This window comes from Lissotriton vulgaris, chromosome 9 (assembly GCF_964263255.1).
Source record: "Lissotriton vulgaris chromosome 9, aLisVul1.2, whole genome shotgun sequence".
NCBI classification, from domain to species: Eukaryota; Metazoa; Chordata; class Amphibia; order Caudata; family Salamandridae; genus Lissotriton; species Lissotriton vulgaris.
The window spans coordinates 937149699-937177255 of NC_141697.1; the positions used below are offsets into that span (position 1 = coordinate 937149699).

General features: G+C 46.1%; 1 protein-coding gene across 3 annotated transcripts in view; it reads right to left on the minus strand.

Annotated features, from left to right (window-relative positions):
- LOC147692563 (acylamino-acid-releasing enzyme-like) overlaps window positions 1–27557 on the minus strand; it is a 526970-nt gene that overhangs the window by 203674 nt on the left and 295739 nt on the right. The window lies entirely within an intron of this gene.

A 27557-nucleotide genomic window follows, 5' to 3' on the forward strand; every position in this document is an offset into this window, starting at 1 on the left:
TAAATGGAATTGCCTCACAAGATTTAATAGCCATTGAATTCCAACAAAAAATATCAGATCCAGACTTTGAAGAATCCGTGACAACTTGGGCCTCAAAGGTATTAGTAGACAAGATATTTGCAACAAGATCAAAATTCTGAGTCAGGGGAATCACATTGATGCTACACAAACGTCCAAGATACCCTTATCCCCTTCTAAATAGTCCAAGACACTCAAAAAAGTAAGAGAGATTCGGGAAAAGCCAGAATACATACGTACGAGGGGCTTGATCAACTACACCTGTTACGACACTTATCAGAGAAGGACCTAATCTATCAGTGAGCACACAAAATGTGGGAAGTAGAACACTGGACAGGCTGGACTGGTCATTGGTGCCAAAGGCGTTAAGTAAATAGCATACCTAGCAAAGATTCAAAACCAACAATAAGAGAAAAGACACAGGCCCAGAATTTGAAGGAAAAAGGGCTGGACAGTATTATGATATGCTTATGGAATGTCCATAGGTTTAAAGATATGGACCAGGACCACGAAACCCTAGCCTTTTTCCAAAAACAAGATCTAATCCTGCTCCAGGAAACTTGGAATATGACTCCATTTTCAATTCCAGGATTTAAAGAACACCACATTCTCGCTGAAAGATTTTCAACTTTTGGGCACCCGCGAGGAGGTTTATAGATATATGCCGCCCAAAAGTATGATTGGCTAACTGAAGAACTGGATGTCGGGGTTAATTGGGTACAAGTGATTTTAATCAGTGGAAAGTCCCCACTAAATACATTAAAGTGGCAACTTCTACTGATTAATGTTTACATTCCTCCAGAGAGAAAGACCCAGAAAGAAAAATACTTGATTTTAATGACCCTGATCAAATCAATGCAAAGATCTCATGAGCAATGCCCTATGTTCATATCAGGAGACTTTAAATGTAATCTAACGATTAGAAATCGGATAAAAGGAAAGAGGCTAGTGAACTGGGGAGGCCGAATAATAACAAACAAGTTAGAAGAGCTGGATTGACAATTCTGAATGGTAACACAAAGGGTAACACATCACTGGCAATAACACACTTGAGCGGTAATGTTCGATCAACAATAGATTTTACAATCATCCCTGATAAGTTACTCACTTGTACAGAAACATTTAGTATCGTCTAGCGCACAGAAAGTAATCATTTTCCCCAAATTACGAGAATGAACATTTCTATCACACTTGCCGAAAAAATTAACTCCCTTATAAGGCATGCCGAAAAGTTTTACCTACGAAAATTAAAATGGCAAGAGGGGGACTTGAAAATCATCCAGGAGACAGCAAGGGATCATGTGAGCAAATTGGGGCCACAAATAGAGGAGCAATGCGTAAAAAACTGGGAACACCTGGCCCAGATCCTCACCCGGAAATTTCCAGCCTTGCCAGGTAGCCAAAGACGAATACACACGAGGAGGGAACCCTGGTTCAGTACCGACCAACGAGAACAAAAGACAAGGATCGCGAGAGAGGTACAACTACAAATAAGGGTGATAAGATTGGGAAGAAAACCAAATAAAAATAAACTGAAGGAAATAAGGAACACCTACAGGAAGATGTTGAGAAATGCTAAAACAGCTTATAAGGAAACTATTTGGACTTCTGGAGCATCATAAATAGCCTGAATAAAGGAGTCAGACTTCAACAAGAACCAGGAATTGGAGAGGAATTGTGGGTTGAACACGTGCGGAACATGTACAGTAGTACGGAACTAGGGACCAATGAAGGTTCCAGAGGGCCATCAATGGAAGTGGAAAAAATAAAAAGTTAAATCCAGTCAGGACAACGAGGAACGTAAAGATCCAGAACAAGAGAAAGATGGTAATGAACAAAATACCCTGACCAACACTAAACAACTATGAGGTATAATACAAAAACTTAAGACAGAAGGAGCGGCAGGTCCGAATGGGCTACCCAATGCGCTTTTCAAGAATGACCCAGATTTCTGGTCGGAAAATTTAACGCCTCTCTTCAATTATATCGACACGCAAACCAACGTCCCCAATTCTTGGAAAGGGAACATAATCCATCCAATATTTAAACAGGGAGACCATTGTAAACCGGGGAATTACAGGCGGAGATCTTTAATTGATGTAGAGGCCAAGCTTTACGCTACCTGCCTCCTAGTTCAGCTGAGAGATTGGATGGACGATCAAAACATAATTCCTAAATTCCAAACGGGCTTTAGACAAGGGATGGGTACAATAACAACATGGCAATCTTGGCGCTTTTAACTGAAAATGCAGTAAAAAAGAGAACAAGACTCTACGCATGTTTTGTTGATATGAAGTCCGCCTTTGATCGAGTGAGCAGGAAGCGTCTCTGGGAAAAGCTAAAGGCATGGAGATTGCCGAGTCAAATACTAAAAGCAATAATAGCCCTACACAGTGACACCTGGGCAAGAGTTAAATTAGGCGATGGATGCAGTACAACCTCGAGCATCGACACGCAGCAAGGTTGAAAACAAGGATACATGTTAGCATCAAGCCTATTCAACTTGTTTCTCTCATGTCGTGTTCTAATCTAGGACCCCGATCAATACTGTGACCTTATGCCCCTATACGGCTATAATCCATTCAGACCGTTATAATGGCATAAACGATCAGAGCCATATTTCAGCCATAGTTCAGAAACTCGCCTCTGCTGCTCATTACAGTACATGACACAGCAGAAGCCACTATCTAAGATTCCTAGATTACACTCCGAGTTCTTCAACAAGATAAAACCCAGCAACCTGGGAAAGCCCCGCTTGCTATGTTTTAATTAGTAATAGAACTCTAATGAGCACTGAAAGGACAATCACTTCCTAGTGACATCTTTATTGACGTTTTATGTCCAAAAACTTACGTCAAACAAGGCACCTTTCAGGTATAAATATTACCAGCGTTGCCTTAAGCAAAGCGCGCACGATGGTGTGGTGAATACAGGAGCCGAACAGCTGTCCCTTGCAGAGCCCAGCAGATGCAAGCAGCCCACGGACGCTGCCCCTCCTCCTCCTTGACGCGCTGAGAGAGACGCTGTCTTTTCTCCTGCCGAGAAAATCCAGCTCCGGCGTTTCCAGCCTACTCTTGCGAGTAACTGGGATATCGAGTCCTGGAAAGAGATACAAGACCTCCAACATTCTATTCCAGAGGTATGGTGTGGACTATACCCTTAGAGAGAATTCTTGAAGCAAACCTTGGCAAAACCAACTTAACTTAAGCTACTTACTTACTCCCTTCCACATGTTAGGCTTAGGTCAGGTACACTGGGGTAGGCGTAGTTAGAAGCACCAGTTGAGTACGTTAGCCTAATGTATATATGAATGTATATATTTTATTCATTTTAACTATTATATGGCTAAGAAACCATATCAATGCTTTTACAGTATTATTTCGCAATCCTCCTTTTACTGTACGCACTTTTTACAATAACTAGACTTGCAATTGTGGCAATTCATTTCTCTTGCATGAGAAGAAAGACTGTTCAATAAATAATACCTTTTTATTGAAAACGCCCGTCTCTCTATTCTCTGCATCTTGGTGAAAGTAATCTGCACAACTGACTGAGTAAAATAACTGTCTATTGTTTCACACGACTCTAGAGATTGACACTTATTCTAAGGAGCAAAGTTGTCATGTTTATGCGGTTGTTGGAAAACTGAATCCCTTCTTGTCTGTACCAGGGAAGCTGATCACTTCCTATTCAGTCAAGAAAGTTTCCAGTGACCTCTGAGCTAGTTGGTAACAAACCCAATTAAGTTTAGCATAGTCAGTAGGGACCTGGAAGACCGCACTTCTACGTCTGCACTGCTGTTTATGTTATTCCAATGCGCAGGGCCTATAGGGAAAATAGGAACTACACTACATGGCACCCAACGTTTGGTAAGGCGATAAAACTAACGCAAGACGTTAGAGTAACTCAGTCGTGCATTTTTCACACAGACCCTTTCTCCCGTAAATACTCCAATAGACGTCTGGAGTGGGTGAAAGGCTAAAATCCGCCCGAACTTAGTAGGAAGAGATTCCTATGTAAAGCTCTGGTTTATTCAACGTTGAAGGATACAGTGTTCCAAAATATTGTGCACCTAATCTTTGTCTCCTTGGAGACCTGCTCTGCAAAACCTTTCTGACAATAAAATGCCAGACACTGAAAACGGAACCGTTGATGCCGCAGTAAATGCGACTCAGCAGAATCCCGATGGTACAGGGAATACTGAACCGGGTGCGATAATCATCCTGGTCAACATAAGAAAAACTATAACGTTAAAACATATAGAAAATGGACTGACCACACAAGGTGGCACAGTCGTCTTCGTGATAGAGGCACACGAATATCGGCAGACAGAGGTATTCTATTCATGGATAAAATTTCCAGCGGCAAACGCTGCAACACACGAGTTCCACTATTACAAAATAGGGGATCCACCGGATGAGTACGCTCCTTTCGAGGAGATTGAAATCCCATTAAAATACCAAGAGCATCTGCTCTGGTTTAAAGGCGCCCTAAAACACAATGATCACATTACCAGGTTCGCTCCACTAGGTAGACCAGGAGCAACGTGGCCGGTTCTAGCCAGCTACACACCACATCCAGACATTGATAAAATGTCAAGTGAAGAACTCTTAGTTAAAATAAGAGAATTAACAAAGGCATATAGAGAGTTAGTTCAATTGGCAATGGAGGATAAAATGATCCGCCAGAAATTGAAGGAAACAGATATAACAGATCAACCAATTTACTTGCCAGAATTTTAGAAAAATGCTATGAAGAATTAGGTAGAGACAGCTTGGGTGGGAAACCAGTAAAACCCCAACTACTCGAAAATCCTGAAAAATTATTTATTAAAAATAATTTAAACACTCCTAAAAAGAGCTGGGATGGAAATAAACAATCCACTCCCAAGGAAAAAGTTTTCCAGTCCAGAGGAAGGTCTCCTCGACGGAGGGAAAGAACTCCGACTCGAGAACACCAGTCTCCCCAGAGGGAGCCCTCTGAGAAAAGATATAACCTTAGAAATAGGGATAATTTAAAGAAGCCTGATAGATATCAAAGTATTGATACACGTCCCTCTCGATATTTTTCGCAGAAATCTGAAAGAAGAGGACGGTCAGACCCAGGAGAGCACACCAAGTCCAAAGACAAGGAACCTGCTCAAAGTAAAAAGTTACAATTTCCAAGAAAGAAGGTAGCCAGTATTAGAGTAATCGAACATGCTGAGAATACTGAGGACACAGTTGAAAAACGGGGAGTGGGCACAGACAATGCTAGACAGTGCAGCAGAAATCAGCATAGCTCGCAAGATCCTGAGGAGTCATCTGGAGACAGTGGACACGAATGAATACATTCAAGTAGAAACTGCAGACACCAGAGTTAGCAAACCTCATAAGATATACGAAATAACACTGAGTATAGAGGGTGATAAGACTAGAAAAATAAGGGGTCTATTTTGGGATAACCTCTCAAAAGGCTATGACATCCTGTTAGCTGAAAAAGATTGGCCCCCAGAGTTTGTCAGGGAGTGCCCTCGTGGCGAAAAAATGATTATGCCTGCCTTCTCAAATCACATTCCGATTCACACTAAATATATATATGCAAGGAAATGGGCAGTAGCCCAGGCACCAGCATTATATAAAAATCATGTAGGATGGGATGAGGACTCTCCTCCTCACAAAATCCAGTTAAAAAGTCAACCTACTGCACAAAGGCAGTATCCAATTAAGCAAGAAGCTAAAAAACAAGTCAGCGAGATTTTAGATCAACTTGAATACCAGGGGGTGAGTGAAACATGCACCTCTCAAATGAACAATCCTTTGTTTCCTGTCTCCAAACCAGACAATTCATATCGTCTAGTCTTGGACTACAGACACCTTAACTCATGTTGTAAAACATTTGCAGTACAAAATTCGCACAGTGCTGCACTAATGAATAACATAGTTCGGAAAAAATATAAAACGACATTAGACATATCTAATGGTTTCTTTTGTCAAAACATTGCACCAGAAAGCAGATACTTGACCGCTTTCTCAGTAATGGGGTCACAGAAAAATTTCTGTAGGCTCCCACAGGGATTCAAGAACAGCCCAGGACTATTCTCAGCCAGAGTAACAGAGTTACTACAAATATATGATGATGAAGCATTATCTTATGTCGATGACATCTATCTAACAGACGATGATTTGGATACTCACTTGAAAAGAGTGAACACCATTATACTTGGGTTCGCAGCAGAGGGTTACAAATTCAACTTTAAAAAGTCTCGAATTGCCCATCTGACAGTCTTATTTTTAGGATATGAATTATCAAGTGAAGGAAAAAGCCTAGCAGACAACTTCTTAGAGAAGTGCGCTGTACTTGAAACACCAAAAACGCTGAAGAATTTACAATCGATTCTAGGCTTCCTGAATTTCGGTAGAACTTACATTCTAAATTATGCGGAGAGGGTTAAACCCCTCTACGAACTAATTAAACCTGATTTTAAACCAATTACCTGGACTCAAAAACACACAGAAATTTTGAGATCACTGCAAACAGACATGTTAGCAAAAACAAAATTAGATACACGTGACAATACACGCAACCTTGTAATCCGAGTCATCCCAGGAAGATGCGGATTCACGTACCTGACCTCTAATGAGGGAGAAATGGTACCAATTGCTTACAAATCACATTTGTACACAAAAGATGAAATAAAATTCAGTTCAACTGAAAATTTTTTAACTGCGGTTCAGACTGCTGTAGCAAAAGAAAGGGCCCTTGCACAAGGTAAACGAATAATAATCGTTACACCCATACCGGCTTTAGAAGCGGTAACTAAAGCAAGCATCCCTAATGCTAAAGCTTTGCATCCGAGATGGATCCAATGGGTAAATTCTCTTGCTGCAACAGACGTAGTATACGAATTTGATCCTAACCTAAAGACACAGGAATTTTTACAATATGAATATGAATGTCCTCTGCCAAAATGAAATCCTGCCTCTAGAAGAATACGGAAGTATCATATATACAGACGGATCAGCACAACCCGCAGTTGGGGGTAAACAAGCTTACAGTGCTGGGTGCGCGATTGTTAAAGGTCGTTGGCACAAAGGAAAATTTAGACCACTGGTCACTAAAACACAATCTCTAGGAGATTGTTCAGCACAGCGAGCTGAACTGGTAGCATTTAAGATGGCGCTAGAAAATACCGATCGCGAATTCCCCACACTTATAGTGTGCGATTCATATTATTGAGTACAATCTTATAATGAATACTTGCAGAATTGGGTGGAAAATGGTTTCAAAGATGCAAAAGGTGGCACAATCAAGCATAAAATGCTTTGGGAACAAATAGTTCTTTTACAGAAGGAACTGCAAAAGACTCACGTGATACACACTCTGAGTCATCAACGTGATGGCGTTCACGTTGCAGGGAATTCATTGGCTGATGAAGCTGCGAAGGCAGCCGTGCAAACGGCTTCCGTAGCTGCGCTTACTCGGTCACAAACGAAAATAGACAGCGACATTCTACAAGCTGTCAGTGCGTCAGTAAAAGATGATAAAAAAACACTCCCAAAAGGCTTTCCAGAAAAGTACTTATATTTAACAGATACGAATAATGTTCCTTTTGCTCGAATCCCTGGAGTGGGGGATAGGGTAATTCCAAACATGGAACACAGGTTAGGACTAATTAAAGCGGCACACGAAGGGCTTGCTTCTGCACACGCTGGCGTTTCCGCAACAATATCCCCATTAAAACAGAGATATTGGTGGCCTCGCATGAGAATACAAACTAAAAAATATGTATTAGAATGCGAAATATGCCAAAGAATGAAAGTATCAACAGTGAAACGACCAGCGCAGACACCCCTTCTCATCTCAGATAAAACATTAGCATGTGTTTACCTGGACCACTGTGGTCCCCTACAAAGGGACGGCAACTATAAATATATCATGGTCGCAGTGGATTCCTGTACGAGATTCATATGGATGTGGCCCCAGCGCTCGGCTGACGCCAGAACGGTTATGAAAGATCTGCGAGTCTTTATCGGCACATACGCAATTGCCATGTTCCATTCTGACCAGGGTCCTGCTTTCAGCTCTCGAGCTTATAAGGAGGCCATGGTCAGTATGGGCGTTGGATTGCGATACTCTTGTCCATCACACCCCGAAGGGAACAGTGTAGTGGAAAGAAAAAACCGGGACATAAAGCAATCTATAACAGCGAAGGTATTAGGTTCGGGTGATGGGTGGGTCAAACATTTAATAAGTGTCCAGCTTAGTCTAAACAATTTGCCAAGAAATTCTCTAAAAGGTTTGAGCCCGTACAAACTATTGTTCGGAACTAGATTGCACGTTCAGGACTTAGATAGTCAGGTATCAGTGGTAAAAGATAAGAATAAAGACTTTGACATCTAAGATCGTTTGGCTGTTTTACAGGACTTGAATGAAACAAGAAAATCCTTAAGCAACATAAAGTTAAAGCAACAGCCAATTACCACTGACGAGGCACCACCAGCCCCAGCAAGACCTGTCTGGATTCCAAAGATTGGGGATCCAGTCAGAGAGAAAATAGCGGTGAAGAAGGAATTTGGGCCTTCTTACAGAAAAGCAGTACCTGTCTTAGCAATCAACGGAACAAGATCAGTAGTACTATCGCCCCTTGCTGGTAAAAAGGAGAACAGAGTTGTATCAATCGACCTGGTAAAACCACAATCATGTGGCCTATAATCAACAGTAGGCCCAGTCGACTCCCGAGAAACAACAGAATACCCAAATTTGCAACAATCCAAGAGGTTCAAACTGAAAGACTAATCACACTTGATAAACCTGCAGTGCACAGAGAGGGACTATGCAATAATGCCATGGAACTCGTGCCTCTTGAAACACAGATTGAAACAGTTCGTCATGAAACACCAGTCTACAATGACGTGGCATCAGAAAGTGCTAATGAAAGACAAATTGAAAAAACAATTCCAACAATTGACAGAACTGCCTCTGGCTACTTCATCAACTTCGATAACTTTTCTGAAGATCAAGACGACCCAGAAGTGAAGCCAGAAACAAAGACTTTTAAAGAAAAAGCAACAGAACTCTTTCATCAACTCAAGGAAATTTATCTTGTCTCTCCGTGGTTAGAGTTCTGGTTTGGGCTAGGCGTATTTTTCCTCTTGCTTTGGCTCATCATGGTACTTTGTTTGGGAAAATTCATTGAGGGAAAATACAGTTCAATGGACACAGCAAGTCAGAACATCAACTTAGTCCTGAAACCACACAAATCATCCCACGTGAAGAAAAGAGAACTATCAACAGTAAATGTCACAGCCATTCCAATACCCGGCGGGGTAGTATGGGACAAAACTGACTATGAAGTGTATGGCCCGGTTGAAATCTTGAAATATCCTCACCAGTTCAAGGTTTCATTAAGTGACTTTGTAAAACCAAGTACATTTTCTGATGATTGGGATTTTGAAAGTATAAATAATATGATGTCAGATTTAGTAATGTCAGCTAGATTCACAGAACATGATTATTTACAGGGTTCGTCTAATTATGAACAGATGTACTGCTTCTCACACTACGGAGACCACTACTTACATAAATCTGCACAACCTAGAAATGTTTTTAAATATAACCAATGGGAACATTGTGCTACTCCACCTAAAAGTAGTTCTAAAACATTCTATGAGAGATTCCAGTACTTCTCAGGGTTTAACACAAGTGATGCAGAAACGTTTTATTATAAACTGTTGGATAAAACAGGGACGAAAACCATGTTGACAAATACTAAATTGATATATTCAGAAGCATTTTATGAAAAAATGATGACATTTGGTTTTGATTTTTGGAGAAATAACATTGAAACAAAAACCATCTGGGGTACAAAAGATTGGCAGGTACAAGGCCTAGAAGCATTATTTCGAGCCTGCATGATCCCAGAACAAATATTGTTCTTAAATGACACAATTCACCAAACAACGTGTCTTGGCCTAGCTAAGATTAAAGAACTTAACAAACCGTCTATTCCAAAGCCAATACCTGATAATGCAACCACAGATATTGAAATAGACGTATCGCAAATTTTACATCTAAACAGAACACATCCTGTTTGGAAAAAGTGGTTAATCTGGTCTACTGACACGAATAACTGTCAAGATAGATTCCTGAATAAAACACAGGGGTTAGCAATGACCAGACCAGACCCTAGATACTCCCATAGACAACATCCAGGGATAGTAACAACATACAGTGTAGGGAAACTCTGCCTTGAATGGCTAGGATCATCCACACTGACAGAAATTAAGCAACACTTATATTTACTTAAAGATGGTGCTGGTTTGCGCGATTTCATTCTGGGACCACGCAAACAGCGTCAAAAACGTTTCATAGCGACCAGTATATATGCTTCTTACGAGGCTTGGAAAGTCACACAAATTGAAACAGCAGAAAAAATACGAGAAATTGATCGTAATAATTTGGAAAAATCACTTTCTGTAGTGGACAATGGGTTAATGACTCTGTCCTCCAAAATATATTCACTGGACAGAATTGTATCATCTGCCATAGATATAATAGACAAAGACTTGCTAATGTTACAGCGTGGCCAGTCACAATTACGTTCTATTGTACAGTTAGGCTGGACGCTGCAAAATCTTCGTTCAGGCTATGTGCCATGGCGTTTAATCAACACAACGTCATTGTTTTCCATCTTTAACCTTACTGATAAACAAATCAGCTTGGCACAGAAAGGAGCAGACTATACAATCCTGAGCATCGAAAAACTTGAGAGATTACCATTGACAATGTCAGAAAGTCCTGTCATTGAATGGATAATACACGGGATTATCACAATTCCGATAACAACTTTCTGATTTAAAAATTGCCTTGAATACATACCGACTGGCCAGTATGAACGTTTGGGTAAAGGATACATTAAGTCAGCATGGAAATTACCATATACACACACATGCTATAGCGACAACAACAAAAATGTATTTCTTAGTGGTGAAAATTGCAAACATTCACTAAGCGGTACACTTTTGTGCCAGGGTATTAATTTACACGGGGCCTGTGAAGGAAATTCAAACAACCTTTCATGCCACCAACATGTCACACCTGCAACGCAGATAGAGCCTTTCTTTAAGCAGCTCTCGAACGGGAGTTACATTCTAATAACGGATCACAGCTGTTGTGGCCTTATGCCAGGGAAAGCATATCTCGTACAAGTAACTTCCATGGTCACTTGCTGTATGCAAGCATTGTTTCCAAACGGCCCTGGAGACTCCGAGACTCCCATATAGCCTCGTTTGAATGTCTCTTCTATACGAATTGATACTTTAAGCAGAATGAAGTCTGTGCTTTTGCAGACAACAGTGCCCATCACGTCATCAAAAGAGACGTATGATCTCCAAGTTGCAAGGACGGCTTCGGAGATACATGACCTTTTATCAACAAATTGCCCCGTGCATTTCACAGAAATGCTTAGCCAAATTCTAAACATGTCAGATGCTGTAGGTATCCCATGCATATTTAAGACCATTTTTTCGGGACTGTTAACACCATTCAAAGCAGTCTTGGGCTTAATTCCAAATTTTGTCCATTCAGTCTTTGGCGGCATCCCCCTAATTTTGGGACTTGTAGCAGGAATTTTATTTTTGACCCTCCTGCTCCGATATGGCAAGCCAAAACACAGACATGACTCCAGCAGGGATGGAAGAAACGATCCTAGCACTACGCTACCGGGACCGAATAACTAGAGTCCTTGGATTGGCCAGGCTGAGAGATCTGAACATGACCTGGTTTCTTTCATTCAGACCTATATGGCAGACCTGCATCTTACCTGTGCTTTGATGTATGCTATGCGGAGAAGAATGCGTGTTGGACACCTGTCTTGCCCTTCCATCAGCAGTACCAATGGATATCGATACTTTGCTAAGTCCTGTAACGGCTCACGCATTGTGTTGTCCCCAGCGGCTACCAATCCTGATGACGGCATTCGTTGAGACTCCTGTGCTACGACTAGGTGGTGACAGTGGAGCAAGAAATAAAAGCAACATCACCCAGGTACGACCTTCTGTGAGCATTGCTGATCCAGACTTTGATGACAGCAATCATTCTCACACCTGCCAAGTTTCAGCATTATCGAACTTGGTCGAACTGTCACCAGATTTTGTAGACCAATCTTTTGAGAGCTTGTCTGATATGATGTTCTCCCCTGAACAGAAACAATAATTTTTGGAAAGCATTCCGACACACAGCGTTCCCATGAACTCTGAATTCGGCCTTCAGTTTTGATCAACAAAAACTACTGAAAAGCGTTGGAAGTCTATTCCCCGTTCACCAAGATTTTTTTGAATTGAACTATTTTTCAAAATATTTACCCTTTTTCTGGCACAAATTCTTTGCTTAAAGTAGACCTATTCATAAAGAACAGAACTTCTATTTTTAGTAAATCTAGAGACTAAATAACTTTACATCAGCCTCTAGCAAATTTTACAGCAATGCATTTATATGTGATGAAATTATCTCGCCCTTCTTTTCTGTATAAAGAGATATTTCATATGTAATTTTTCGCAAAATCGTTCACTGATTACATATGCTATAATTTTTGAATGATTTCTATGCTTAAAGACATACCTATATTTTCATGTATTTCAAATACGCCATTTCAAATGCAAATATGTATTTTGGGGTGGGCAATGTTACACATGCATCTTATTGCTTTAGTTTTTAGTAATTTGATGGACATAAAATCGTGGAGTGGGTGTCGTGTTCTAATCTAGGACCCCGATCAATACTGTGACCTTATGCCCCTATACGGCTATAATCCATTCAGACCCCTATAATGACATAAACGATCAGAGCCATATTTCAGCCATAGTTCACAAACTCGCCTCTGCAGCTCATTACAGTACATGACACAGCAGAAGCCACTATCTAAGATTCCTAGATTACACTCCGAGTTCTTCAACAAGATAAAACCCAGCAACCTGGGAAAACCCCGCTTGCTATGTTTTGATTAGTAATAGAACTCTAATGAGCACTGAAAGGACGATCACTTCCTAGTGACATCTTTATTGACGTCTTATGTCCAAAAACTTACGTCAAACAAGGCACCTTTCAGGTATAAATATTACCAGCGTTGCCTTAAGCAAAGCGCGAACGATGGTGTGGTGAATACAGGAGCCGAACAGCTGTCCCTTGCAGAGCCCAGCAGATGCAAGCAGCCCACGGACGCTGCCCCTCCTCCTCCTTGACACGCTGAGAGAGACGATGTCTTTTCTCCTGCCGAGAAAATCCAGCTCCGGCGTTTCCAGCCTACTCTTGCGAGTAACTGGGATATCGAGTCCTGGAAAGAGATACAAGACCTCCAACATTCTATTCCAGAGTTATGGTGTTGACTAAACCCTTAGAGAGAATTCTTGAAGCAAACCTTGGCAAAACCAACTTAACTTAAGCTACTTACTTACTCCCTTCCACGTGTTAGGCTTAGGTCAGGTACACTGGGGTAGGCGTAGTTAGAAGCACCAGTTGAGTACGTTAGCCTAATGTATATATGAATGTATATATTTTATTCATTTTAACCATTATATGGCTAAGAAACCATATCAATGCTTTTACAGTATTATTTCGCAATCCTCCTTTTACTGTACGCACTTTTTACAATAACTAGTCTTGCAATTGTGGCAATTCATTTCTCTTGCATGAGAAGAAAGACTGTTCAATAAATAATACCTTTTTATTGAAAACGCCCGTCTCTCTATTCTCTGCATCTTGGTGAAAGTAATCTGCACAACTGACTGAGTAAAATAACTGTCTATTGTTTCACACGACTCTAGAGATTGACTCTTATTCCAAGGAGCAAAGTTGTCATGTTTATGCGGTTGTTGGAAAACTGAATCCGTTCTTGTCTGTACCAGGGAAGCTGATCACTTCCTATTCAGTCAAGAAAGTTTCCAGTGACCTCTGAGCTAGTTGGTAACAAACCCAATTAAGTTTAGCATAGTCAGTAGGGACCTGGAAGACCGCACTTCTACGTCTACACTGCTGTTTATGTTATTCCAATGCGCAGGGCCTATAGGGAAAATAGGAACTACACTACACTCAGATATCAGCAAAAACATGGAAGTAGCCGATTGCCTTCAGCCGAATATGGCCAACAAGCCGATTTCGATTTTACAGTACGCGGATGATATCGTACTATTAAGCCAAACCCCTATTGGTCTACAAAGTACGATAAACAATCTAGTATCCTATTTGGACCAGGAAAACTTGGAACTAAAAAAAGAAAAAACAAAAGTCGTCCGCTTAGTGGACTTGAATAAAATCAGGTTTATATGGTCGGTAAAAGAGACGACGGTGGAAGAGCTAGGGTCCTATAAATACCTTGGCATACCAATAGGGCAGGGCATAACACACAAGGAGCACAAACCGGCCATTAAAGCCAAAGCACAATCGTTAATTTTCGCGTTCAGACAACTAAAAACAAAATTGGATTGCCCGAATCATAACCATCTTCTAAAAGTGATGGCTGCGCAAAGCTTGCCCACTCTATCATACGGTTTAGCCACTTGGTGTGGCAAGGAGGTTGAGCTATTAAATGATCTTCAGACGAAGATTTACAAAGCCGTCTTCAATCTGCCAAAAAATCCGCCTCTCCATCGCAAGTCCGGCTTGAATTCAGTCTCCAAAATCAGAAATTTCGGGGCATGAGTGACTTTGTAAAGCTATGCCAGAAATTCCGCTCCACAGACCCAAACACAATGGACAGCTTATGCTGGGAAGAAATTAAGCACCAGGTGGGCCAAGAAAGATCAAGCTCATGGGGAAGCTATTTTAGAATCTGTTTGGCCGTCCTGGAAATACAAGCAGTATGGGAAAATAGGGCAGATAAAGCAAGCATTAGTAAGGCAGCCAATGACACAGCAAAAAATACATATTTTCTGGAGAACAAAAATGTAACATCCAAACATCGGCATGGGTGGACGGACATCACCTCTTATCATTTACTAAAGCTGCAAGTAAACTTAACATCTCCCTTTAGCCGGCATTTTAAAAAGTGCTATACAGACTATGGGATCGGCTTGCATGATTCAAAAGACATACAGCCGTCCTGGAAACACTTCAAACAAACACCGCAGTGCAGACTGTGTGGCTATCACAAGGAATCTTTAATCCACCTTCTATGTGTATGCCCGGCGGTCATGGCACTGAGGAGACAGCATTTAAAACACATTTTTAATGAACTGAACATTCGTACGTGTAGGCAAGCGGGAATACGCTGGCTAGACGGTTCCTCCATAATTTTGGCCTGCTGGGGAGTAAAGTACATGACAGAGGTAAGAAAACTTTTATGGCAAGCCGACCTGGAGGAGAATAGAGAGGCGTGATCGACCGGGCATGGGCCCAGCGGAGCCAGCGGTGTAATAAATGGACTGAAAGTAAAACATATCAAGAATTAATCTAGTCAGCAGGATCATGGAAGTTGGATTTAATTTTATTTATTGCATTCATAACACTTTATGTGTCGGTTAAGCACACACTCTTAACTATTGGGACATTAACAATGTTGTCTGGTTTTATTGAGAATGTAAAGATATTTTAATATTTATTTTTGTGGGGGTTTTTTGTTGTTGTGATATTTGTAACGATTTTAATTAACCATACAATAAACTTTGACTTGACAAATTATTTTTCTAAATTGGTCTCAGATTTATTCTTTGAGTGCATGGCTCATTTATTTCCTTAGAGTGCAACAAATGCTTTGCACTACCCTCTGATAAACCCAAACTGCTCGCACACCCTACTACAAAAGAGAACATTCAGTGTTATCGTTTTTTGCCTCAGTAGACCATTAAGGCTTGCCTGGATATCTGCACAGTGTACCTCGTTTTGATGAAGTATATAAAGAGCCCGCTTCCTACAGTATTCTGCAGCATCTTCACCGATCTATATTGTTTTGGACAAGGTTTTGCTGAAATCCTAAGGAAAAGTGGGCAGATCCGAATGCTACATGTCCCAAAGGCCATGTGTGTAATGACCAAGGAGGCAAACAGCATTCATAAAACATAGTGCTAGACTGGCTGATGTTAATACCTTCTTGGCTATAGCATCAATTTTTTTACCGTGTCTGATGGGGGAGTAGGAATAGGAATTTGGATTAAACTTGCTTGCAGACGCCTGAACTATGAGGTCTCTGGCGTGGTCAAAGAGTGTTATGATCAGAAGGCTATAATAGGATCAGCGAGGTCTTATTTAATAGACAGGATGGGTTCTGAAGTAGAAAGCATAGGCTAGAAAATCTCAACTAGATCAGCTTTAGTTTTTTGCATGGGAAACTGCAAATATAGAATTCCTTATAACGACCACTATAAAGAAGCACTTTCTTCTTTTGGAGGCTAAAAGGTGAAATCTAATCAGTTTCTAGTGAGGTATCCAAGCCATTAGCATTTTGAATGTCAAGCTACAAGTCAGCGTCTGTGCTTTATTGATGGTTCAATGAGCGATAGGGCAAAGCTGGCTGTCCATCCAAACCTAGTGTCTGGTCGGATCTGGCATAGGGATGTGCTGGTGAAGGAATAACTGGCAGGAGACAAAGGTGGAGCAGGCTAACTTCGAGCAAGGTAGTCTGTACTGGGAAAAAGCTGCCAGCAGAAGCCCAAGTAGAGTCCCTGGTAGGTCAGTGTGGCCCAAATGTGCTCCAAAGGGATTTTGAATCATCTTAAATAAGTGCAACATTCCTCCTCCTCACTCCTTGAATGCTGCGATTTGCTGCAGCGTTGATGATGATCCACAGTCTGTATCAGATCCAAGTGAGTTCAAAGCCAGAGCCAGATTCCTTAAACACAGGATAACAGACTTCTTCATGGAGTTGGAGAGTCTGAATGCTGAAGAGCTTCATTTGTTACTTTTCTTAGCCTTTTTCTTTGATATATCCACCTACTTCGATTTGGAGCTACTTGAAGAGGGTCAATGGAACCAGGAGCAATCTCGTCATTTGGAGTGTGACCGACCCAGTTTCTGGACTACAAAGAAAAAATGTGTTCACTCCCTAGTGGCCTTCCAATGTATCAGGAAGCATTTGTTGCAGAACTTGGAGTCATGTTTGGTGTTGTGGAGCCAAAGACAGATGTCCTGAGGGTCCATGACCAACATCTTATTTTTATCAGATTCAGGAATTCGAGAGAAGTGAGATTGCAAAAAAAAGGATAGATTTTAGGGTGGAGCCTTTAGGATCACCCTCTCTCTAGACTCTAAAACGGCTATAGAACATCCTCATGCATTTAACAATGGCTTGAACATCTCAGATGTAGGGCTTAGGGAGAGAGTTTAATGTACCCAAGATCAGTATAGTAGTATGGCTGGTGCTCTACAAATCCCCAACTCAAATCACTCTCAATGGTGGGTTAAGGTCAAAGAACATAAACAAAAATAGGAAACCCCTTGCAGACGCCAAATACAAGAAAGAGAAGGTGTATTTTAGATAATATGGCAATAGAAAAAAAACAACGATGCCACTTACATATCAATAATTTTCTACACTCAGGAATTTGGAGGATTTTAAATGGTTATTGACACTGTACTATTCTAGAACAGCTTTCATGTTTTTCAAGATTCAGAACTGTATATCGCTGTATTGTTGATACATACAAAATAGTTAAAGTTCTGTAAAGCACACAGAAGAGAGCAGAACACCTTATCAATGGCCAAGAGATGAAATACTAGAAGATCAATGTTTAGAAACCACTATTGGTTTAGAATCTAGCAAATGATTGTTTTTAGTTACTCAACTACCACACTTCGTGGTAGTGGAGTAACCAGCAAAATAGTATCAAATTGAGCTGTTCTAATAGACCAACTACAACACTTAGAGGTGAAACAGCCCACAGTACACTACATTATCAAATCCGAAGGCGCGCCTAAGGCAAGCCCGTCCGGGCCTGGACCACGCCCAGCGCCAGACCCCCTGGCCCCCGCGAACGCCACGACGCCTGTCTTCGCTACGATGCCAGCACCCTTAACGCACTCAACACCGGACGATCACACACCTGCTTCCTGGCTGCCCCGAAGCGCACCCAAAGACCCTACTCCTGCCGGAACCGCAGCTTCACCAGCATCCGTCCTGCTCAACACCCGCTCCACCGGCAAACACGCTGTTGAACTCTGGGACCTACTCGACGTCGCCTTCCTGACAGAGACATGGCTGAAACCCTCTTCGGAACCAGACATCGCCATAACCATCCCGGACGGCTACAAGATTACCCAGAGGGACCGCACCAACGGAACAGGAGGATGAATCGCCATTGTCCACAGGAACACTCTCAGAGTCTCGACCAACAACAACAACCCCCCTAGCACTGCCGAACACCTGCACTTCCAGATCCGCACAGACCCCAACACCACCCTCAGAGGAGCCCTCATCTACTGGCACCCCGGACCCCGGCCACAGGTCAGCGACTCCATGCCTGACTTCGTCAGCACACACGCCCTCGCCTCTACAGACTACATCCTCCTCGGGGACCTCAACTTCCACCTCGAGAACAACAACACCAACTCAACCACTCTGATCGACAACATCCACCCACTCCGCCAGCCACATACTTGACCCCATCTTCTCTGCAAGCTCCCACGTCTCCTTCAGCCACACCATCGAACTCCACTGGTCCTACCATCACTGCATTCATTTCACCTTCCGGAAACCCACCACACACCACCACACCCAACAGATCCCCCGCCGTTGCTGGAGCAAAGTCACCGAGGACCAACGAACCACCACCCTCACCCGGAGCCCACCCACCGACCCCAACTCCGTCGCCCGCAACCTCAGACAGTGGATCGACGGCTGCACCAACACCATTGCCCTGATCAAGAAACCCCCCCCAACAGTCACACCAGCAAGAAAGCCAACTGGTTCAACGAGGACCTCCAGGCCTCCAAGAAAACATGCAGAAAACTAGAGAAGAAATGGCACCGAGAACCAACACCAGACAACTACGCAGCCCACAAGAACGCCCAAAGCAGACATCACCTCATCAGACCCTCCAAAAGGGCCTCCTTCAAAGGCCGCCTAGACGACAACGCACACAACAGCAAAGAGCTCTTCAACATCGTGAAGGAAATCTCCAACCCCAGCTCCAACACCAACACCAACGACATCCCACCTTCACAAGACCTGTGCGACTCCCTTGCCACCTTCTTCCATCGCAAGATCGCAGACATCCACGACAGCTTCAACGTCACGACCACCCCGACAACCACTGAGACCTCCATCCCCACGGCCACCATCTGCACCGATCCCCTGCTCTCCCGGACCAACATAAATACACCATCAAAATCATGAACACCATCCACTCCGGATCTCCGTCAGACCCATTCCCACACCACATCTTCAACAAAGCAGGCACCACCATCACACCCCACCTCCGGAAAGCCATCAACATCATCTTCGAAACAGCAACCTTCCCGGAGAGCTGAAAGCACGCCGAGATCAATGCCTTACTCAAAAAACCCAAGGCTGGGGGCGTGGCCAAGATGGCGACGGAGTGAGACGTGTAATTTCGTCCCTCCGGCGCCGCCACTAGCTTAGCCTTGTACAGACCCCGGAGTGACACATCTTTGGCACCCATTCTTGCCGCTGTGTGCCCGGAGTTGAAGGGGCGCGACCCGGTGGCTGGATTTGGCCCCTTGCGGGGAGCGGAGCGCCCACGATCTGCCGCGAACGCAGTGACGGGAGCAAGCCTGAGATCCCCGGCCTAAATTTGTGAGAGCCCCGGCGCCGGCGGAAGGTCTTGCGCCGGCGCGTTCCTGACTGCGCGCCTCTACCTCAGGGCGGACGCTGCGGAGTGCGGCTGGTGGTGAGAGGCACAGCGGAGTAGGCGCTGGTCGGAGGAGCTTCGGCAAGGCACCCTGCGGGGGGGGGGGGACCATCGGAGCTGCACCTTGGCACCTCCCCCATCACCGTCCGGAATACCGCCGCGGCGGTGGGGCTGACTTGCGGAGAGGATCGGGTGCACAGACCCGGCCTGGAGATCAGCTGGGGGGCCCCCTGGATCGAGGAGGGGGTGTGCGCCCCCCCCCTGAGAGCAGCTAGCACGATCGGACCGGCCGGGTGCCGGTGCCTCGTGGCTGAGAGTCGGTGGTACATTGCAGTGGCTGGGATTGGAAGCCGGTGAGCAACGGAGCCCTGCAGAGCGGGCAGCAGTGTGGAGCTCAAGTGTGGAGGCTGCGGGGTGGCATTGCTTCCAGGCCCTGGGTTAGCGAAGCTGGGAGACGACCCCGCCCGACCTTTGTGCCCTGGATTTGGCGCCTCTGGTCTCCATTGGCCTGATGGACAGGGCCTAACTCCTGAATAACAGCCTGCCCCACCCTGAGGTGTAGTGGTATAGAGTTAGATCGGCATTGCTGTGGACACGCTCCTTCGGTGGGGGTACGGCAGTGCTTGCCGGCCTAGTGTGTTGGCACGGGGAAGCGCCGGAGCACTATAAGGACTGAGCGTTGCGACGCCATGTCTTCCAAGACGCGCAAGGATAAGCCGGAGAAACCTGGTAAGGATGTACCTCCGAGGGGGTCCCGGCATGCAACGTCTCCCGGTACCAGCTCCTCTCCGAGATCAAATGACTGGGAGGCCCCTGCCACTAAAGCATTCATGCTGGAACTTTTTGCCTCCATCAAGGAAGACATTACTGAACTGCGCTTCCAGCTGGCCTCAGATCTGCGGGAAGTGCGGGAGATGTGGATGGCATCGGTGAAAGGGTGGCTACGCTGGAGGACCACAACCTGAATGTGGCCAGTGATATACATCAACTGCAGCAAGATGTGATCCGACTCACTGAGCAGAACCTGGACCTCCAAACCCACGCGGAAGATCTGGAGAACCGCTCACACCAGAACAACATCCGCATTCGAGCGGTGCCCTGGGATGGGGAAGCAGGTGATCTGAAGGGTTATGTCGAGGCACTCTTCCTACAAATCCTTGGTGAGGATGACGTTGGAGAGATCAAGATGGACAGGTTCCACAGAGTTGGATTGCCGAGGCGCGGTGGGGGTCCTCCCCCAGATATCCTTGTCTGTATTCATGATTTCCAGCTCAAGGAACGAATACTGCGGAAAGCCCGGGACATTCCGTCTCTCCAGTTCCGGGGTCACCGCCCCCAGCTTTATCAGGACTTGGCGGCATCGACGCTTCAGAAGAGACGTGAGTTCCGTCCTGTGACCACCTACCTGTGGGAGGGAGGAGTGTCCTACTCTTGGGGGCATCCCTTCCGCCTTATCTTTAGATGGCAGAACAGACTGGTTCAAGTTCACTCTCTGCAGGCTGCCAAGGACCTTCTGGGCTTGGATGACACTGTCCCTTCTCCCGGCGCCGGGAGCTCCCCATCCAGGCGAAGACGACGCTCCTCTTCTTGGCATAGAGTGGGTCCGGACGCGGACTCGAGGAGACCCGATCGTACAACCAGTCTGCAGGAAAGGGGTGCGGCGGTTGCCACTGTCACCTCTGTGACTGAATCATCCTCACAGGAGAGCTCTGGAGCAGCTTGAGTCTTGAGACGGGCTCTTCTCCTTCGACTCTTGAGCAGCTCATGGGAACCGGGGGCGGCGGTGGCCCCTGTTGCATTGGCAAAGAAGACGACTACACAGCTTGACTCCGGGGCGGCCTGAACCCTGAGCATTGATGGACTGACGCCGGAGGGACACACACCTTCAGGTACCGTGGGTAAATTTGTACTTTTTGGGAAGACAACCCGGTACGTGGCCTTTGGGGCACACCATGTGGTGCCCCATCCTCACCCCCCGGAGGAATCTTCGGACTTTTATATTCAAGGAATGTTAAGTACATTGTTTTTTCTGTTCCTTTTTTCCTTTCTTGGTACTCTCTACTCCTCAACAGTTTTGAGGGCAGCTCTAGGGGCTTTATGGGGGTGGGGGTGGTTCCACAGGAGTTCGTTGGGGGCAAGGGGGGGGGGGGGGTGCGGGGAGGGTTGTGGTGGTGATGGGTATGGATGGATGACTGCGTTTTTTGTCCTATGATATCTGCCTAATGTTCCTCAGGGCGGTCTATGCTTGGCTTCGGGGATTCTAGATGTTTGCTCCCCGATTATGAGGCGATATGGAGGTTGTGTGGAAGGGCCTTGCCCCTACTGGAGAACAGTGAGTGGGGATGGAGCGTGGGGTTGCTGGATGGGGGGGCTCTGGTATGATGAGGATCTGATGAGAATTGGGATGGCCATTATCCTTTCGCTCTTGGTCACCTTTGCATATTATCTTTCTGTCGTGTTGACTGAGTATGCCAAAGGGGGAGGTGGAGGAGTGGGGTGGGGGGTATGGGAGTAGCTGGGGGGAGGGGGTTGTCTCATGATGCCTATTAGTATCGGGACATGGAATGTCAAAGGTCTGAATTCACTGCAAAAACGTCAGAAGGTGTGGAAGTATGTGATTGACCATCAGCTTGATATTGTGGGTCTGCAGGAGACTCACTTGGCGCGTAGAGATGTTCTTCGCCTTCGGCACAAGCAATTTCCCCTCATATATAGATCATCTGCTTCTACAAAACACAGGGGTGTGGCTCTTCTCTTTCGGGCGGCACTTCATTTTCAGCCTATGGACGTGCGTAGCGATAAAGAAGGCCGATGGCTGATGGTGAAGGGTCTGGTCCATGGTAGACTGAGCACTTTTGTTGTGGTGTATGCCCCCAATGCGGGACAAAATGGCTTTCTTCAGAGCCTGCTGCGGAAGGTGGGTGACTTTGTTGAGGGACACCTGTTTCTGATGGGGGACTTTAACTTAGTGTGGAGTAGAGCGATGGATAGCTCTGGACCCCAGAGGGCCACTGCAGGTTTGTTCTCTGCAGAGACACAGCGGCTTCTTGGTGACCTGGGTTTACTTGATGGTTGGCGTTCTATGCACCCTCTATCCCGAGATTACACTTTTTTCTCCCATGTACACAACACCTACTCTCGCCTGGATCACGTCTTTCTTAGTCAGGCCCTCAGGGGAGATGTCCGTGACTCTAGCATATTCCCGCTGTCAGTCTCTGACCATAGTCTACTCGTGCGCGGACTTCACTGGTCGCCACCAGGGGACGGTCTTCGAAAGTGGTACTTCCCGGCGGCGGTTGTAAGGGACGATACTTCAAGCAAGGACTTACGGAAGCCTATTAGGGATTTTTTCGCTCTCAACCCTGTGTCCGATACGTCAATTTCCACTACCTGGGACGCCATTAAGGCATCGATTAGGGGCACCTGCTTGGCTCTTACCACTAACCTCAATAGAATGCGGTGAAAAGAACGAGAAGAGTTGGAGAGAGAACTTGCACTTCTTGAGCAGGCACACAAACTAAACCCATCCAAGTTGACCCTCCGCCCTTTGATGGCGGTTAGGGGGAAACTGAGGGCCCACTAAAATAATAGGGCGGAATTCACCCTGTTGAGACTGCGGCATCTTTCGTATTCCCAAGGGAATAAAGTGGGGAGGCACCTGGCACGTCAACTTAGAGAGAAAAAGGAACGGGAATACATAGGAGGGGTTCGAGATGCGATGGGAGAGCTGCAGCATCGGGACGAGGTCATGGCTGGCCTCTTTGGCCGCTTCCACTCGGATCTTTACGCAGGGGACACGCTCTATTCCGAGGCCCAGCGGGAATATCTGCGATCCTTGCCCATCCCGCAGGTATCAAAGGAGTGGAACGATCTGCTATCTGCCCAGATCACTCGGGACGAAGTGATTGATGCCATTAAAAATCTGAAACTCCATAAAGCACCGGGGCGGGATGGCTATACTGCTGTCTTTTACAAGACGTATGCCACTGAGGTGTGCGACTTCCTGGTCTCCCTTTTTAATGATATGGCTGAATCCGGTGTAGCGTTCGGCTCGCTGGCAGTCATATCAATTATACCGAAGCCTGGGAAGGATCCCGCTCAGTGCTCTTCGTATCGCCCGATAGCCCTTCTCAATATCGACGCCATGCTTTACTCATCGATTATTGCTAGTAGACTTCAAGATCTGATGCCGGCACTCATACATCCGGACCAATCTGGATTTATTAAGGGGCGCCAGACCCATGATAACACTAGGCGGGTAATCCACTTGATAGAGAAAGCTAACAGATTCCAGATCCCAGCGGTATTAGTAGGCCTCGGCGCTGAAAAAGCTTTCAACCGAGTGAACTGGGGCTTCCTGTTCCACACTTTAACTGCCTTCGGCTTTTCGTAAAAGTTCCTCTCAATGGTGAGAGCGAACTACAGCTCTCCCCGCTCAAGAGTGGCGGTGAACGGCCATCTGTCTGCCTTCTTCTCGCACTCACGTGGCACTAGGCAGGGCTGTCCTCTCTCCCCCCTGCTCTTTGCCCTGAGCATTGAACCGTTGGCGTTGGCTGTGCGGGAGCAAGGGGATATACGGGGTCTCCCCTTTACTGGGGAACAGCACAAAATTTCTCTATTCGCGGATGATGTGCTGCTCTCTATCATGGATCCGGCTCACTCTCTGCCACATGTTCAGAGGGTATTATCGCACTTTGAGGGGGTGGCCGGCTTCAAGGTCAATTACGACAAGTCTTATGTCCTGAATCTCACGCTCTCGCCTGCGGAGGTGGAACGAGTGCAGCCTCTCACCCAGTTGGCCTGGGCCTCCAGCTCCATCGTGTATCTGGGAGTCCGTTTGACACCCACTATTGGGAAATTATATTCTGCAAACTTTCCACCTCTCCTGGCGAAAACCCGGACGGACTTGGATCGGTGGAAACCCAAATACATATCATGGTTGGGCAGAATTCACGCCATTAAGATGGTCCTCCTCCCCAAATACCTGTATCTCTTTCAGGCGCTCCCCATACCTACGGAAGTGGACTTCTTTCGGCGCCTTAAGACTCAGATGCTCCGGTTTATTTGGCAGGGGGGTCGGCCGCGATTTTCTTTCGCGACCTTGCGATGACCGCGGAGGGTGGGAGGAGTGGGCCTTCCCGATACGCATTTGCATTATAAAGCGGCACAATTACGAGTGTTGGTGGAATGGTCCCAACAGACGTCGGAAAAACACTGGCTACACATGGATAGGAGTGTGGCAGGTAGATCTATTTGGGACCTGGCTTGGAAACCCAAGAAAGACAGGCCCAAGAAGGCCTACATCAGCACCCCCACCGGTACCACCCTAAAGGTGTGGGATACGTTGGCCGCTGATGACCTTTGGACTACCTTCCCGTCTCCGTTCACGCCTATACATTTTAACCCAAATTTTCCACCGGCACTACAGGAGGGGCCCTTTAAAGTGTGGAGGGAGGGAGGATGTAGGGCTTTAACCCACCTGTTCCACGGCTATACTCCGCTCACCTTTGATAACTGTATGAGGGACTATGAAGTGCCTCCGTCGGAACGATTTCACCATGTTCAGATGATTCACTGGGCCACCTCTCCTGGAGTCCTCAATGCGGCCACAAGACCTCCTTCACCCTTTGAGGCTTTCATTCTCCGGACTTCAGCTATGAAAGGGGTTGTATCCTTTCTTTACCAGCTACTACTTACCTCGGCAGTGTCGCCCCGTCCCCGATATATGGGACAGTGGGAAGAGCTTCTGGGGCGGGACATTTCTGACAGGGAATGGTCAGCGTTGTGGCGCGATATTGCTTCGCACAACCTCTCGCTGGATCGGAGAGAGGCCCACCTTAAGACGCTCATGGACTGGTACTTGTACCCGTCCAAGCTCCATCGTATATTCCCGTCTACCTCTGATAGATGCTGGAGGGGCTGTGGACTGCTTGGGGATTTCCGCCATATTTGGTGGGATTGCCCGATTATTCGACCATACTGGGAAGAAATCCTCTCCCATATTAAGGACATCCTTGGGTACCCGGTGGAGGACTCTATAGCCTGTGTGCTGCTGGGCCTTCGAGACCCACTTCTTGAACATCAGACGCGAGCGGATAAACAAATCCTGTGGCTCTGTCTTTGAGCTGCCAAACTCACCCTGGCATCAGCCTGGAAAAAACAGGAGGCTCCGGCGATTTCCCTATGGCACGCAAGACTCTGGAAATTACTTAGCATGGAACGAGTGGCGGACATCTTCCTGGGCAACTTCAAAGGCTTCCAGTTCCGCTGGGGACCTCTGGTCCGCTATCTCTCCAAGGTGTTACCATCTGCAGTTTGCCCATCCTCCATATGAGCGCTCCATTTATTTCAGATCTAATAGAGGAACAACGTTGAATGATTGTGGATTGTTGTTGTCACCACCACTGGAGGGGGAGGGAGGGGTGGGGGGGGGGTTATTGTTTTTTGTAACATATTGTTTGAGGCACCCGCACAAACGATGAGGCCTTTCAGATCGGGACACGATAATCCTTATGCATCTGTGACTTCTGTATGAAAGTGCATATCTACCTCGCTGGCTCTTGGGGACTGTGCACTAGCCTACATCTGCTCCCTTTAGCCTAATAACACTGGCCTTCTATTCTGCCCGTTGGCGACCTGCTGTTGCCTAAGCATCATTACTAATTGACTATACTTATGCCCCCTGCGTGGGATGATGTGCGGGACTGCCGCTGTTCTTTCTCTTTGTTCTTTCTTATACCAAAATAAAGATTAAAAAAAACAAAAAAAAAACAAGGCTGACCGCCAAGGACCTCAAGCACTTCCTCCCCATCTCCCTGCTCCCGTTCCTGGCGAAGGTCAACGAGAAGACCGTCAACCGACAACTGACCCGTTCCCTCGAGGAGAACAGCATCCTGGACCCGTCCCAGTCCGGGTTCCGCAGCAACCACAGCACCGAAACTGCCCTCATCGCCTCCACAGATGACATCAGGGCCCAGCTGGACAACGGCAAAACTGCAGCCCTCATCCTCCTGGACCTGTCAGCCGCCTTCGACACGGTCGGCCACCACACCCTACGCACATGCCTCCATGACGCTGGGATCCGAGACAAGGCTCTGGACTAGACCACCTCCCTCCTCTCCGGCAGAACCCAGAGCGTCCACCTCCCCCTTTTTCCGCTCCAAAGCCACCAAGATCATCTGCAGCGTACTCCAGGGCTCATCCCTCAGCCCGATGCTGTTCAATAGCTACATGGTACCACTCGCCTACGTTGCCTGACTTCATGACCTCAACATCATCTCCTACACCAACGACACCCAGCTGATCCTATCCCTCACCAAAGACCCCCTCACCGCCAAAACCAACCTCCAAGAAGGAATGAAAGCCGTCACCGAGTGGATGAAGAACAGCCGCCTGAAGCTGAACTCGGACAAGACAGCGGTCCTCATCCTCTGCTCCACCCCCTCAGCCTGGGATGACTCCTGGTGGCCGACCGCACTGGGAACAGCACCAACACCCACAGACCACGCATGCAACCTGGGGTTCATCCTAGACTCTACTCTCTTCATGACAAAGCAGGTCAATGCTGTCTCATCCTCCTGCTTCAACACCCTCCGCAAGATCTACAGGTGGATCCCCACCGAGACAAGAAGAACGGTCACCCAGGCCCTCGTCAGCAGCAGGTTGGACTACGGAAAAGCCCTCTACGCAGGAACCTCGGCCAAACTCCTGAAAAGACTACAATTTATTCAGAACACCTCTGCACGCCTGGTCCTCAACATC